This window comes from Stegodyphus dumicola, chromosome 5 (assembly GCF_044657685.1).
Source record: "Stegodyphus dumicola isolate Sdum_Otavi_A_Nest chromosome 5, ASM4465768v1".
In the NCBI taxonomy this organism is placed as follows: Eukaryota; Metazoa; Arthropoda; class Arachnida; order Araneae; family Eresidae; genus Stegodyphus; species Stegodyphus dumicola.
In genome coordinates this window covers 210,714,524-210,729,833 of record NC_140772.1, presented here as the reverse complement: position 1 = coordinate 210,729,833, position 15,310 = coordinate 210,714,524, and the positions used below count along the sequence as shown (strand labels likewise).

General features: G+C 33.0%; 1 protein-coding gene across 2 annotated transcripts in view; it reads left to right on the top strand.

The window, feature by feature from the left end:
* Oat (Ornithine aminotransferase precursor) overlaps positions 1-15,310 on the top strand; it is a 51,538-nt gene that overhangs the window by 13,537 nt on the left and 22,691 nt on the right. The gene's annotated exons all lie outside the window — the stretch shown is intronic.

Below are 15,310 nucleotides of genomic sequence, written 5' to 3'. Positions count from 1 at the left end.
ATTATTTATTGCCTTATCCATTATTTTATTCATTAACGTTTGTTCCCGTTTTTGTCGGCATTCCATAGAATTCTGCCATTTCTAATTTAAAATATTTAGTCCTGAGTATAATATTAAGATAGGTTTATAGATTTTCACATTCGAGTGATAAACAACGATATCTTCAACTAAGCAAATGAAATTATTTGTAGAACTTTATCGAGATACGACGAAAAAAGCAAAATATCAAATCGACGAAACAGAGCTGTCTTTAGAGGCCTTGATCTCTCTGCTAATTTCCCAAATAGATAAAACTACATAAAATTAATAATTGAGAGTATAAAAATGGAGGCACAGTTTTTTTTAAGTCGGGATATGTCTTTATTGCTCGGAATGATTTTATAAACCGCAATTAAAGAAATCATATGAATGCCATATAATGCAAATAAATATTTCTCAATTTTTTATTTCAATTAAAAAGCACAGTCACGTGTTGTCAAAAAAAGTACAGAAGGCCAAAAAAATAAAAATAATAAATAAAAGATCCCTCCCCTTCAAACAAAATATACGCCGAAAAATGTGAAAAGGCTTGATTCTAATAATTTAGGAACTTTCTGGACTCGGAGAAATTTTCATCTTCTAACTCCAGCTCTCGCAAAATTTTATGAAACTTATAAGTCTCTGAGTTGCTTTAGTTGAATGTTTTCTGTTTTCACCCTGAGATTGAAAACAAACATTTTTCTAAATTTCTCCCATACTAGGGGTATTCATAATATTATAAATAAAACTTTTAAGTAGCTAATTTTTCCAACATCCATATTAACTGTACCAGTATCCAACTTCTATCTGACACTAAGATAAAATAATAATTGATTAATGTAATTAATTTACTAATTATACTTAGAAATAAATATATAAATCGAGCAAAATTGAATTATAACCTTAAATTCATTATTAACTTTAAATTCATTCATTAACCTTAAATTCATTATAACCATTTCATTATTTTACATATTACACGACATTTAACAATATATGAAAACGCAAATATTGCAGAGAACTTTCTAATATATGTAACTTCCATTCATCAATATATATATTTTTTAAATTTGATCTTCAGAATGATCTTCCTGAAAACTCGGTATACGGCCCGAATAACCGATGAAAAAATTAAAATTTGAAATAGCAGTTGAATTTAATTAATTTATTATAAATATAACAAACTTTAAATAGGCATTTTGATTAGGAAACTGCAAACGTTTGTTGAACTGTTCATAACATTTTTGGACATTGGTTGACCGATGCTGTAACCCTAATCTTAATCTGGAGATCATCCTTCATCAGAAGAGAACATGCCATCGTAAAATTTGAATGTTAAATTTTAATGTAATGTAACTAATGTTACTTTTCTGCCTAGTTAGAGAGAAAAGTAACATTAGTTTGAATAGCTGTTTTCAGGGAACTTTTGTTTGGGAGAAAGAGGAGAGAATCTATACAAAGGTTTTTGCTCCTGAAGCAGAAAGATCTGTTGTCTGATTGCTCTTAAAATCGCAGGAGTTAATAAAAATTTACACCAAACTAGGGTTGATTTTTTGCCTATATTTAAATAGTTTACTTAAATACAAACCAAGCTGTTTGGCGACTTAATGGGTTACTTGGCGTCATTTCTTTATCACTTGGCAGTTTGTATAATTTATTTTGATCTCCAGTTTAAAACAAATTTATTCATACGAAAACAGGAAAAATAAGCGATGTGTTTTGGAGCATTTATTTTTGTATGTTCCATGATTTCGTATACTAATGAACATTTCGATAACCATGTCCGAATGATAGCATTGATCGCGATCACATTAAACGGCGTGTGCTACGGATAATACTTAGTTGAAAAACAATAATGCTGTTATAAGACATAAGAGCAACGTATTTAATTTGACGGTGGACAATAGGCAACGTCGGCACATAGATCTTTCCATAGGAAATTGTTTCGCGTTTGCCGACTTTATAACGGAAAAGATCTTTAGATTGTTTCTACGCAGCTAGTTGATTATGTATTCATTAGGTATTTTCCAGTTTTTTGGAACATTTATATGGAAAACTGCGAGCGATTATACAGCATTCTGACATTAGATTATGCGTAAATCTGTTAATTGGCCAAACCACATAAGTATATTCTTTCAGTAAAATTCTTAATTGCTTGTTTGAACGAAAATTGGAGTGAAATAAATTTATACTGAGAAAATGATGAATGTAGACGTACGTGCAAGCGTCACACACGCACAAAAAAAAAGTGAAATTCCTTGTAATACAAACTGTAGTCAAGGTCGACAATACTACAGGTGTTTATGCAGAGTGTCGAAAAAGCGACATCAGGGGTTCTACCTTCATAAAATTCTGTTGTGCATATCTTTCTTCAATGTCAGTCGGATAATGTTTCATAAAGCAAGTACAGAGCTTTAAAAAATGTTTTGAATGTTAATAGGTGAAAGAACTCTTTATTCGCAAAATAATTCTTAATATACAGCGAGTCAAAGTAATGGAGCAAAACAATCATCTTAACACTTTTTGAAAGGATAATTAAATATTTAATTTAAACGAAATACTTTATTACATGCCGTATTTTAGAACTGAACGAAATCAAAAAACCTTACAATTAATTTAAAATATTAAATTTTACACTATACGTTGCACAAACCAGAAAGAAATGGTCAAAAACGCTTTGGGACACACAAACGGGTCAAAAATAGTAAAATTTGTTCTAATCAAGTATTGGGAATCCTTTCTGTTTAATAAATTCCCTGAGTTGTTTTTAGATTTCGTAAGATTTCATTTGAGATTTACTTCTATTCTTTCCCCATTACGTTATGAATTTTTCTCCCATTACGTTATGAATTACGTTATGAAAAGTACATTTCTGTCGGAAATTCTGAATTCATTAATTTTGTCTTGCAAATGATCCCTAATATGCTCAACAGTGCTGAAGACTAGACACAGAAGCGTTTTGGAAATAAGTATATAAAAGTCCACAGTTTGCAAATAAGTGCTTCGGATCATCACCTTGATAAGGTTTCGATGCGATAATATGCCAATTTTTTAGTGCTGTATATTTCAAATTCTGTTTCAGAATATTCAAATACATAAAATTATCAATTTTGTAACTATGGCTTCCTATCTAGGGATTGCCCAGGACGTCCAGGAATTGCCCTGTCCTTAAGAAGAGGGCAATGTTACGAATTTTGTATATATGTAAATGATTTTAGTGAAATTGCATGTTTAGTTGTAATATCTCTTGTACAACGTAACACGAAATGCATAAAAAATCCAGGCTTCGCTGGAAAGTAACGTTACAGGGGCAAGTCCATTTAACATTGAGGTCAATAATGTTGGCGAGATAACGCCAAGCTAGAGATGGTTTGGAAGACTAATTTTTGTCACTAAATTGGAGGGAAATCGCTGAAAGTCGTCAAACTTGGTGACACTTTGATCCCGTCTCTGTAATTAGTCTGATCCCTACACGTAAATATAACTATCCTAACTACGTATTCCAGCTATTTCGAGGAATCGAAGGTACTAGAAATTTCTCGGAAAGCGGGGAAGAACTATATAAAACATCAGTTCTCAGTTGTTGAGATTTGAGTTCAGGGTTTAACTCGGAGTATTGAGAGATCACTCTGAGAGCTTTATGCATTGAGGCTTTGTATGCTGTCTTATTTTTAACATTTTTAGTACTACGAAGTGGTAACTATTGTTTGTGCTCTGTCAAGCTGAGAGGAACTGTACGAGTACTTTTGTGATAAGTTCCAGAACTGTAAAATGTTTCTTTTGGGGGAAATAAATTTTACCAAGCTATCATCAGTTCTGCGTGCATTTAATTCATTGCGAACCTGTACGTTTTTCAAGCAGATTTGTTTCATGGTATTTCAGAATTAAATTGAATAATAGATTTTATTTCAAGTTCAATAGTTCAGTTATTGTCTCGTCATATTTTATATGATTGTCTTCAATGTCTATAAATTTTCTCTCATGAAAAGAAATCTCAGTTTCTTCGATTCTGTGTTAACAAAGTAGCTCTTGAAACTTAAACTGTATCTTTACTAGGTTTAAAATCCTTCATCTGGGCGATTTAGTAGAGGAGCCGGCCAGAATTGGTTCTTTATAAAACTTTTACCGCAATGCCATAATCCCTTTTTTTAACCTTAATTTCGTAGTTAAAGGCGAGGTATTAAACATATCTCATTTATTCATTAGTGTTATTTAATATTATGCATCGTAACAAATATAGCTTGATATGCAGACAGAAAGCAATGGAAAATATTTTGTTTTGGAGTAATAGCTGAATTCTTGTCACTATGTATTTGAAACTTTCTTATGCCCCAAGTATTTGTTGAGTCCCTGTAGAAGCGTTTGTTAAATGCTTATTTAATAAGTTTTATCGAATTTCTTTCGGTACTAAATTTTTCATTTCAAATAATAATTAATACGGCTCAACTCAATATATTATGCGCAATTCAATATGTATATATAATTAGATAGGTATATAATTGATAATCCAATATATAATTGAACAGATTTTTATGAAAGACTATCAGGTAAATAGGATTTCTACTTTATTTTGCTTGTGTTCCATTAAGCACTGAATGGCTCAACACAAGGTTTAATTTTTTAGAATTTTTAAGCATGTTCTTAAAAACACGAGCAGAGTAAAAGAGATATTTTGTATTGTACTTGTGGTGAATGAAATAGGATAAATATTTCCTACTTTGTGTAAGAAAATTAAAAAGTAATCGTTTTTATTTAGTGAAATGGCAGATTCGAAGTCTTCGTAGTAGGAAAAAAATAAAAATTTTATATTTTGAAGTTAGAAACATCTTAAATCCATTATTTTTCGAAATCCTTTAAGTTACGTCAAGTTCAGGACATTAATGATTCTGGTCACCATAGCAATTATTTTTTAAAAGTGATCCGCAAAGCTATTTCTTTTGTATTTCAAACTAAAACAATATTAAAATAAACTCGATTTAAAAGCAAGATCCTTGTATCTTAACTGTAATTAAACTTTACACGAATTCCTGACTGTTTTCGAATTCCATTCCTGACTCTTCTGAAATGCTAAAGACCGAAGATGAACTTTTGACTAAAATATTCATGCGTATATGTGTGAATACATAATTTTCCAAACTGGTTTCTGTCTTTTGTTGTAGTGGTTTCGATTAGAGCAAATGGATTTCTGAATTTGCTTTTAATTTTTCACTTGTTGATGGCCACCATTTTCTTGAGTCATTTTCTCATGCGTATGCACTTGAAAATCTCAACATCGCCGTTTAAGTTCAGTATTTATTTAACAAGCATTTTAATAGCAATGAAGAATTTTTTTTTAAATTCTGATCGAACTAATTCCTGTCCCTAAACTCTCCGAATATATTTAATTGTTGAATTTCGGACAAATAGCTATGGAGACGTTTTTGTCTTATTTTTTCTTGCATAGTTGCTAATGAAAAAAATCTGATGTGGACACCACATGACTTCCTTGTACAGTCTGTTAATTTACACACATTTTTGTTGCATTTCATTTAAACTTATTTTCACGAATTACATTAGAGATATATTTTTCATTCAATTAATTCAGTTCTCACTTCGCGGCAAGGCAAAAGTGCTTAAAAACTCAAAACATCTTCATTATAAATTGAAAAATATGGAAAACATAACACCAAAAGCAATTAAAACAGTAATTTTTTTTTTACAATTAAAATGAGTTTCTGAGCAAAAACAAGCAATTCGGCCAACTGGTAAGAAGGCAGATTTTTCTTTGCACAAAATTTAAACTTTACTTTTGCTCCCACTCGGCAAAAAGACGCCGAAGGTGCAGAAACTGAATTCCCTATTCTGCTAAGTTTCAAATGCAAACAAATATGGCTGCTCTGTTAGGCTTAGTTGAGCTTAAACAACTTTTAAATTATTCATAATGCTACAACTATTGCATGCAGATTAACTAAAGGCATAAAAACTTTAACGAGATCTTAAGAACAACTTAATTCAATATATGTATAATATATATACTTTTAGTGCGGCCGATTTGAACCAGAAAGGGAGATTTACAACTACATATTATAGCAGACTCGTATACAGAATTTCAGCATTCTGAGACTACTCGTTTTTGAGTTATGCGAGATACATACATACGTACGTACAGACATCACGAAAAAAATCTCTTCTGAATCCATTTTAAATCCTTTTATAATCCGTTTCGGAAAAGAGTCCTTTATTCTGTCCTTACGCACAGAAATCACGCAAAAACATTGTTAAATTAATTGCATTTGATAACGGTCAAAAGGTATATCTTCGTTGAAATATGATACTCGAAATTGTTCGTGATTACAATACTTCCTTTACTTCGTACAAGGAAGTGATAAAAATCTATCGAAGAACTTCGAAGATAATTTTATGCCCTTCGAATGAGTTTTAGTGATAGTCTGAAATGCATCATTCCTTCTGCAGCTTATTTTACGCATAACTGTCGGGATTACACATGCACTATATAATGCATAAGATTATAAGTACAGTAAAACTTCTTTTGCTTACTAAAGAAATGATAGATTTATAACCCGTGACCCCAATGCTATTATCATACCTGCTGCTCTTCAAAGCTCTATTTCCAGTAAATTTTACTTGATGATACGATTTTAATGTAAACTCTGCAATTTTTGAGGCTGGAATTCTCAATAACCATTAGCTCGTATGAAGTGTTTATATTCAAAATGTATTCTTTACGTAATTAGAGCAACCTATGCTGATTACAGTTACGAAAAAATTATTTTTATAAAAATGAAAAATTAGCACCGACTAAATGCACATAAAGTAGAATTATTTTTGCCGTAATGAAAACGAATGCGTAGTTTTCTTCTTAACCGATAAGATAAATGTTGGAATTGATTGTGAAATCTTTTCCTCTAATGTTTCCTAGTCGTCCAAATAATTGTCTTCAAAGCCTGTCAATGAACTTATCAATTCTGATTATTTAAATATAGCTTTTCACTGATAAAGTGGAAGCAATAACTTCTTGTTTGCTTCCGAGACGGTTAGTTATCAGATTTCTAAGAGAGGTGAGGCTGGTTAAAAATATTTTTTGTACACATTTGATGATAATTTTCAGACTGGTACTGTGACTGCATGTGCTTATTTTGAAATCGCTTTTTGAAGCTCAATAGAGGTTTGTTATTTCTTACCGCCTGAAATCTAAAATTCAAAGCTGAATTATACACTTTCAAGAAATTCAAAACATGGTTCGGACTGCTGGGTTCTTTCTTGCACAGCCTAATATGAAAGATCACGATTTGAATAGATATGTTCAACATTTCATTTCAGACAGTACTGGGGTTTACATTTCAATCTTTGTTGAAGGACAGATCTAACATGAACACTGAAAAGACCAGAAAGAGCAATATGCAGTCACTCGTTGTTGCCTATTATACAGGTTTAGGTGCAACTCCTGATATCTGGTACTAGGTATGAAATAAAGGAGACTTTCTGCTTGCCATTGCTCATAATTTTAATGGTGAAGATCTCTTAATATACTGGTCGAACTAATTATTCTCTTCACGTTTTCGCCAATTTATCTACGATACTATTCTTTACCAGTTTGTTTTCGACTTTTTCTGAAGTTTACATGCGATCTCGAGAGTACGCATATTTTTTATTTCGTATTATGGAGTTTCATGAACGATCTATAGCAGCGGTTCTCAACCTTTTGACTAACGCCTATCATCTAAGCAAAAACTGAAAACCTTTAGTACCACCACTGCAAAGTACTACTACCACCACACTTGGAACAAAACTCAGATCGCATAAATTTACGAGTGTAGGAAAAAACTCAATCAGGATGTTGGGAGTTTAATTTCTGAATTTAATAGTTGAAAATACTTTGCTTCTTTGCGTACCACCTATTTTTCTCTTGCCAATTTTTCTGCTACCAATGGCATGCGTAACACCGGTTGAGAACCCCTGATCTATAGTATAATCATGTTTCCATTTCTAATAAAATCTGTATCTAAGCTTTGTTTATCTTTGGCCCCTCTATCGAAAACTGTAAATTCATTGATCTCTTTTGCACTGTGGTAAATGAAAATTCTATTTATCTTTTCTATTGTAAGGTGTTGATGATTTTAATTTCTGTTCAGTTGTCACTTACAATGATAATTTTAACTACGTTGTTGAAATTGAAGATATTTCAGGAAGAAATACTTAAGAACACGTTTACGTTGGTACAAAATATTCTAGAATTTTTAGATTTTGGTCAGTATTTTGCCGAAGTTAAGATTTTCCCAAGTTTTTAATTAACTGTGTGTGAAAATGCTTTAACTCTTAAATAATCTTTATAATAAGTTATAAAAGTTAGTTTAGGCTAGGTTAATTGTTAACGCAAAGCAACTCGAGGGCTATCTGACTATAGGAAGCGATGCCTTCGTGGAAGACATTTAAAGGGATACTGACACTGGTATCCACGTTACACATGGGGAAAAACAACCATGCAGCCAAGCCTTCGCCGGGATAAGATCTAGGTCGAACTATCAGTGTTCCTTGACTTTACCGCTTGGACACTGCTGAGCCCTTTTGTAAAAGATGAATATCGTTGAAATGAATTTGTACTGTTTTGAAACTCTCAACCTGATGAGTTCCATGAAGGGTTCCTAACCTAAACTTTACTTTCTCATCAAAAGATGATGTTAACATTTTCTGTTAATTGATGATATTACTTAAACGCACATTTTTAGTAAGGAAATGTGACTGCATCAGTCTTCAGTTTGTGTTCTTTTCGTGTATTTTTTCGCTTTCTCTGATAGTATTGTACCTATTTCTTGGCATGTTACAAAAGAATCCTACTACATGATTATTACCATGCCTGTTGCACATGGTCAGTCAAACCGGAAAGGGACCATACTGGTTTTGGACGAAGCTGTATTCTTCGTTCACTCATGTTCTAAACGTGCTCGATGGGAGAAGGATCGTGTGATCTCGCAAGCCAAGGCAACAGGTCCACGTTTGGGTTTGGTTTATTTAATTACGGAAAAACCTCAAGGGCTATCTGCCTAACGGTAAAGTTGCCTTTGTTGAGAACTTTCTAAGGAAAACTGGTTCGTATACACGTTATGCATGGGGGAAAAGCACGAAAACGCCCATGCAACTAGACCGTTCCCGGATTTGAACTTCGGACCGAACTACCAGTGTTCAGCGACTTTAACTCTCGGCTGCTGTTGGGCTGTCTACGTTTTATAGAGTACATTAGATGATTGCAGCGATATGAAGACGATTGTTATCCTTTTGGGAACACGCCTCATAGAATTTTGCCCAAGAATGGTAGCAAAACAGTGCAGTCATCAGTCTGACGAACAAATTTTCTGTCAAGTTATGTGGGGTGACGACCAGAGCGCTCCTGCTGTAATAGGAAATTGCTCCCTAAACCATAACTCCTGGTATAGGTCCACTATGTCTACGCCGCAAAGACCATGCTTCGAAGTGCTCATCTGGCCTCCTCTTAACCAACATACGATCATCACTGGCACAAAGACAGAAACGACTCTCATCAGAGAACATAGCACATCTCCACTCCGCCCTCTAATGAATTCTAGCTTAACACCACCTCTAGCTAACACTTCTAGCTTAACAAGTCGCAGATGGAGTTGGTTTGTTTGGTCATTACAGGGCGTCTGGCTCGGAGATATTTCTCAAGTAATCAGTTTGATACGAGAACACCACCAGAATGATCATTGCCCTTAACCTTCCCAAGAAAGTTCTTTCCATGTTATATCACCTCGGCAGACCATTCATTGATTCTTAAGAAAATATCTACATGGTCGTATAGTTCGCTGTCTGCTCTGGTGCCAACAAAAGTTCGAATATTTTTTGCAGATGTGGTATGCCACAGTAATACGGCGAAAACTGCAGTCTTTTCTTTGAGTAGTGGCAGATGTGGGGCCGGACTCCGGCCTTTCTGAGACAGCAGTACTGTGACCACTGCTGCCATCACTGTGAATACATCCCTGCCAAGTCTGGCGTACGAGCGGCTGAGTGGTAAAGTCACCAACACTTGATAATTCTAGGTGAATGGACTGCCTGCACAGAGTTTTCGTAGTTTTCCTATTTGTAACATGCATACGAGCCAGTTTCCATTAGAAAGTCCTCCACGAATGCATCCCTCACCTAAGGCAGAAAGTCTTTGCGTGCTTTGCCATAATTAAATAAGCCAAACCAAGCCAACCCTGCCAAGTCTCTCTGCTGTAATATCGCGAAAAGAAAATCTGCCTTCTTGTAGCCCTGTTACGCGGCTTCGTTCAAAATCAGTAAGCTGCTGATATTGCCTTCTTAGTCTCCTTAAAAGCATTTTTAACTCGATCTCGTTCGCAACGCCCACGGAAGATAGAAAGCACATGAAATTTAGATTGCGAATTTAAAGCAAACGTGATTTGCGTGTTCTTAGTGGCACTAATAGAACCACACATATTTGCCTAGCTCGAAATCTGAATAGATGTCATTTTTAAGATATGCAAACACGCTTCTCAAATTTCGTTTATCAAGCTGTTACGAATTTTGTACACAGATAACAAATTATATAGAAATTGTTGTATTTTTCTGTATAATGCAACAAGAAAAGCTAAGAGAAACGACGCTCTGCCGAAAAAAATAAGAATACAGGACAAGTGTTATGTAGCAATGAGTAAATAGTTATCTCGCTAATTTGGCGAAATATCGCCAAGCTGGCAACGGTTTTGGCGACTAATTTTTTAACCAAATTTGGCGACATTTTGGTCCTGTCCCTGTATAACTGTAACGGATATTGTAATTAAAAAACTGGAATTGGTGCTTTTTTAAACTGTAAACGTATTCGGCCGTCATATGTCTTCCGGCGATATCGAGAAGCAGAAAGTACTAGAAATATTTCCGCGGCCGGGTGAAAATTATGCAAGACCGGAGACAGCATCTGCTGTCAGTTGCTAGTTCAGCTTGAGTTCGGAGTACTGAGATATCTCCGGGTTAACTTTGCTCTTTATGAGCTTTGCATTGCATTGCGTTGCGTTTAACGTTCTTAGCAGTTTGAAATGTTGCTACTGATTGTACTCTGTGATACTGTGAAGAGTTTACGACTGTTTTTGTGGAAACTTCCAGAACTGTGAAGTGTTTCCTTTCAAAAAATAAAATTTATCCACACATCATCGGCCCTCTGTGCATTGAATCTATTACGAACTCGTACGCACATCTTATCATAATTCCTTCTTTACGTTGGGATTTCATTTTCCATAAGTATATTAAGATATCGTTTTCAGATTTGATTGCCTACCGCTTTAGATAAGTATACGCTAAATTCAGGAAATGGCGAGCTAAAAATTACACGTTTTATAAGGCACTATATAATTTCTAATGTTTGCACAGTTTCTAGTCAACCATTTAAGTATCTGGTATAATTTTATAGCCTATCACTTTGCTATCGAATTAAAATGAACAGGTTGTTAACATGGTTTTTTTTCTTCCAGGAACCACTTACCAAATACGAGTGTTACCCTTGTCGCGTACGATTCTACTATCTTATCCTCGACCTTCTTCTGTTCGATAACAATTTCGAAACAAATTTATATCAAAATATAGTAATATGATAGTATCGTACGATATGAGATAATTATCCTAGGTGTGTGAACTTTGCCAAGTGCATGCTTTTGTCGAATCGCGCAATGAAAATTCTTTGAATAATATCACAACTACTTGCGATTAGATAAGCTTCAAGAAAAGATTTAAAAGGATAGATCCGAGATCCAAGAAAAATGTTAATTTTATGACGCAATACCGTACTTTTTACTGATAGCATCAAAAATGCTTCAATACTTTAAAAACGTTAAAATTGTATTTTACGTGTTGTAAATGCTATCAAGTGACATTCGAAAATTACATGCACCGAATGCACACATAATCCAGCTAATGCAAACTCCCGGATATAACGAACGAGCTATTTAAGTCCCATCCAGTTTTTTGTATACACATTATTATTTACTTTTGCTATAACGAACCGCAAAATGTAATAGTAAAGCAAAATGTAAGACTTAGGTGATATGTCGCGAAATTCTTCATAATTTCAAATCATCAGAATTATAATTTCACAAGTATTTAAATTTATTAAAATACATGGCATTTTATATATTTGTCAAATTCCAGTGCATAAAGAAAAATTTTGAAAAATATATGTAATGATCTGCAATATTGATAGTGTAGAATGTATAAGGTTGAATCCGTAAATGAAGATCAAAAATTTTTAATGCGTAGAATGCCGATTCAATAATGAATAAGAAACTGACAGCCGAGGCATATTAAATCTTCATTCTATTTTGAGTAAACATGTTGCGGCCACAAATAACTTGGCACATTATTTGTTCCTATTTCAAGAGGTTTACATTTTTGATAACTTTGCAGTAAGCAGCAGATAGCAGTCCAGCTAGGCCGAAGAGTAGCGAGCGAGCGCATTATGTTTAGGATGAAGACTGAGTTTTCGTTTAATTTAAAACTGCTGTGAAATTATTATAGACTGTTTAAGTTTTAGTTGCATTTACATCATCAGAATTACGAGTCATGCGACATGGATTAGTCTTGAAATGATGCAGTGCAAAGAGAGATTACTATTTTTAGAACAGAGTAGGGAAAATAATTTACACTGCTAATTTAAATTAAAATTTCTTTTACATATTCTTTATTTTTCTTGCATATATATTTATGAAATGGGGGAAAAAGTAAAATAGAAAAAAGTACTATTAAAAATAGAATTCAATAAATCCATATTTCAAGGTTTCCATAAAGTTCGATGAAACATTCATAAACATTGTAATGCTATTCATAAAATCATAAAAGCTGTAAAGTCTTAATAGTAAACATTTACAGCTTATGCCCATAAAAAGAAATTGCTGTTCATGGTCTTTATAAATAGATGTATATTGTATCCATATTTTTTTAGCTGGTTGGAAAATTGCATTATTTAATAATCTGGTGATTCTGTGCCTAAATAGACACAATGATCTAGTAAATACATGTTTATAGTAAAAGTCCGCAAATGGGATCATGTCCTGTTACGTCTTGATAATTGCGGTATCAAAAATTTTCAATTTTATACAAATTTTTATGACTTGAATACACATCTTTCTCTTCGCAAATATTCCACTCTTGCTTTTTACTTAAACTATCATGGGATACTTTTAAATATGGTCTAGGACATGGGATAGGAATATGTTCTGTATTATAATTTTCAGAGACTTGTATTGCCAACACTTTGTTATGTGATCTACCCTGAGGGTTTAACTAACAAAGTTTGACATGATTATGTTTGCTGTTTCAGATGCCAAGTCTTTAAATTTCATGTTAATGCTTGTAAATAATTTAAAATTGAGAAAAGCATAGGAGTCGATTGCCCTCTGAAAGTCGAGCCCATCCAGTGATCGAATCGATAAGAAGTTTGAACAAGATTTATGGGGTTTTTCGTCATGCGCAACATAAAAACCACCCATTTCCTTCATAAAGGCATACTTCCTAAGAATGTTACCTGCTTAATAAATTAACTAATCAACCTTTAAAAAGTCCTTGATGAAACCATTTCTCCTCTTAAGCAAATTTCAATGTTTCCACATAGTTCATTAAATTGGTTAAACTTCGAATTTTGCTAGATTTTTGAGTCTGTAATATTTTTTTCAGCTATTGGAGTAGGAATTGAATTGTTATGAAGTAAAAAATTCTTTTTTTTTTCTTTCATGTTCCTTTTCAGAAGTTCCCACTTCTTCGTATTCTTTCATTAATAGCTTTTTCTGTGCTGCTTATTCAGGAACCTAATCTCAAAACTGCAATTAAGTAACTTCCAGGGAATTGTTTTGAGCTTTAAATTTATTTTGAATTTTTTTTTAAATAGTGGAAATAAGTTTCCTCAAACGTCTGTTTACAATATTTTTATTCAAACATGATTTTATAAATAATTTCTATTTAAATACTAATTAAAATGTATGAATTTGTCTATAAAATCTGGAAGACAATTATGTAATAGTTTCATAAATATTTCTAGTGGAGGAACTTGACAGATAAGTGGTAACTAACGTTACATGTACAACACTCGCATATTTCGTTCTGCTTTGCTTTAAGCAATCATTATTTGAAACGATGACCTTTGGTATTCAGCAATTTTAGATGTACCTCAACCACATAATAAAAAAAATCTGATGTGTACACCACATGACTTCCTTGTACGGAATATTAAATTATACGCATTTTTTCTTGCATTTCATTTAAACTTATTGGATTGAAGTAAATCTACTTCGCCGACAGCGCATAAACCACAATAGAATAAATGCATTCTTTAAAATTCACTCTAGTATTTGTTTACCATAGCGATACTGCCGCTAGATTCACTTAACAGTATTAATAATTATATAACATTTAACTTATATAATAATTATATAACGGAAACTAAATTAACTGTTCTGTAATCCAATAATTATATAACAGTTAACTTATATATTTCGTTCATATTATAACTCATAATGCACAAAATTTATATCATTTAAAGAATAGAATTATCTAATCGTTGCCACATGTTCTATTCAAATACTATAATAAAGCTATAATGATGTATAAAAGAAATTAAGCAAACAAAACAAAAAAGAAACAGTTTTTCACAGACGATTGAGTATTTCTCATTTAATTAATTCAGTTCTCACTTCGCGAGAAGGCAAAAATACATAAAAACTCAAAATATCTATATTAAGAATTACGAAGTAAATCTTAAACACCTCTTTCCTCGAAAAATTTCCAGAAAGAATTAAGCATGATTTAATTGGCAATAATAAATGAATGCGTTATCTTTGTTGTTGCGAAGCTAAGTTTCTCTAGATTGGCAACAAATCCACTAGTCTCCTGTTTCAAATGTAAACATCAATGGCCGCCATTAAAAAAAAGGCTTAGCGGCACTTAGACAACTTTAAAATTGTTGATAATTCTAAAATTATTGCATACAGATTTACTAAAGGCATAAAAACCTTAACCGGAAGATAAAAACAACGTAATACAATCATTTTTAAAGCAAAAAATGTACAATTTATAAACATATAAGAGTAAAGAAATTGAGATCACTGAGCCGGGTAACAGAGTGGATATATATATAAATATATTTATATACGTTTGGTGCGACCGATTGCAACCAAAATACGAGGTGCACATCTACATGTTACAGCAGTCCTATATACAAAATTTCAACGTTCTGAGGCTACTTGTTTTTGAGTTATGAGAGATGCGTACGTAACGTACGTACATACGTTCGTACAGA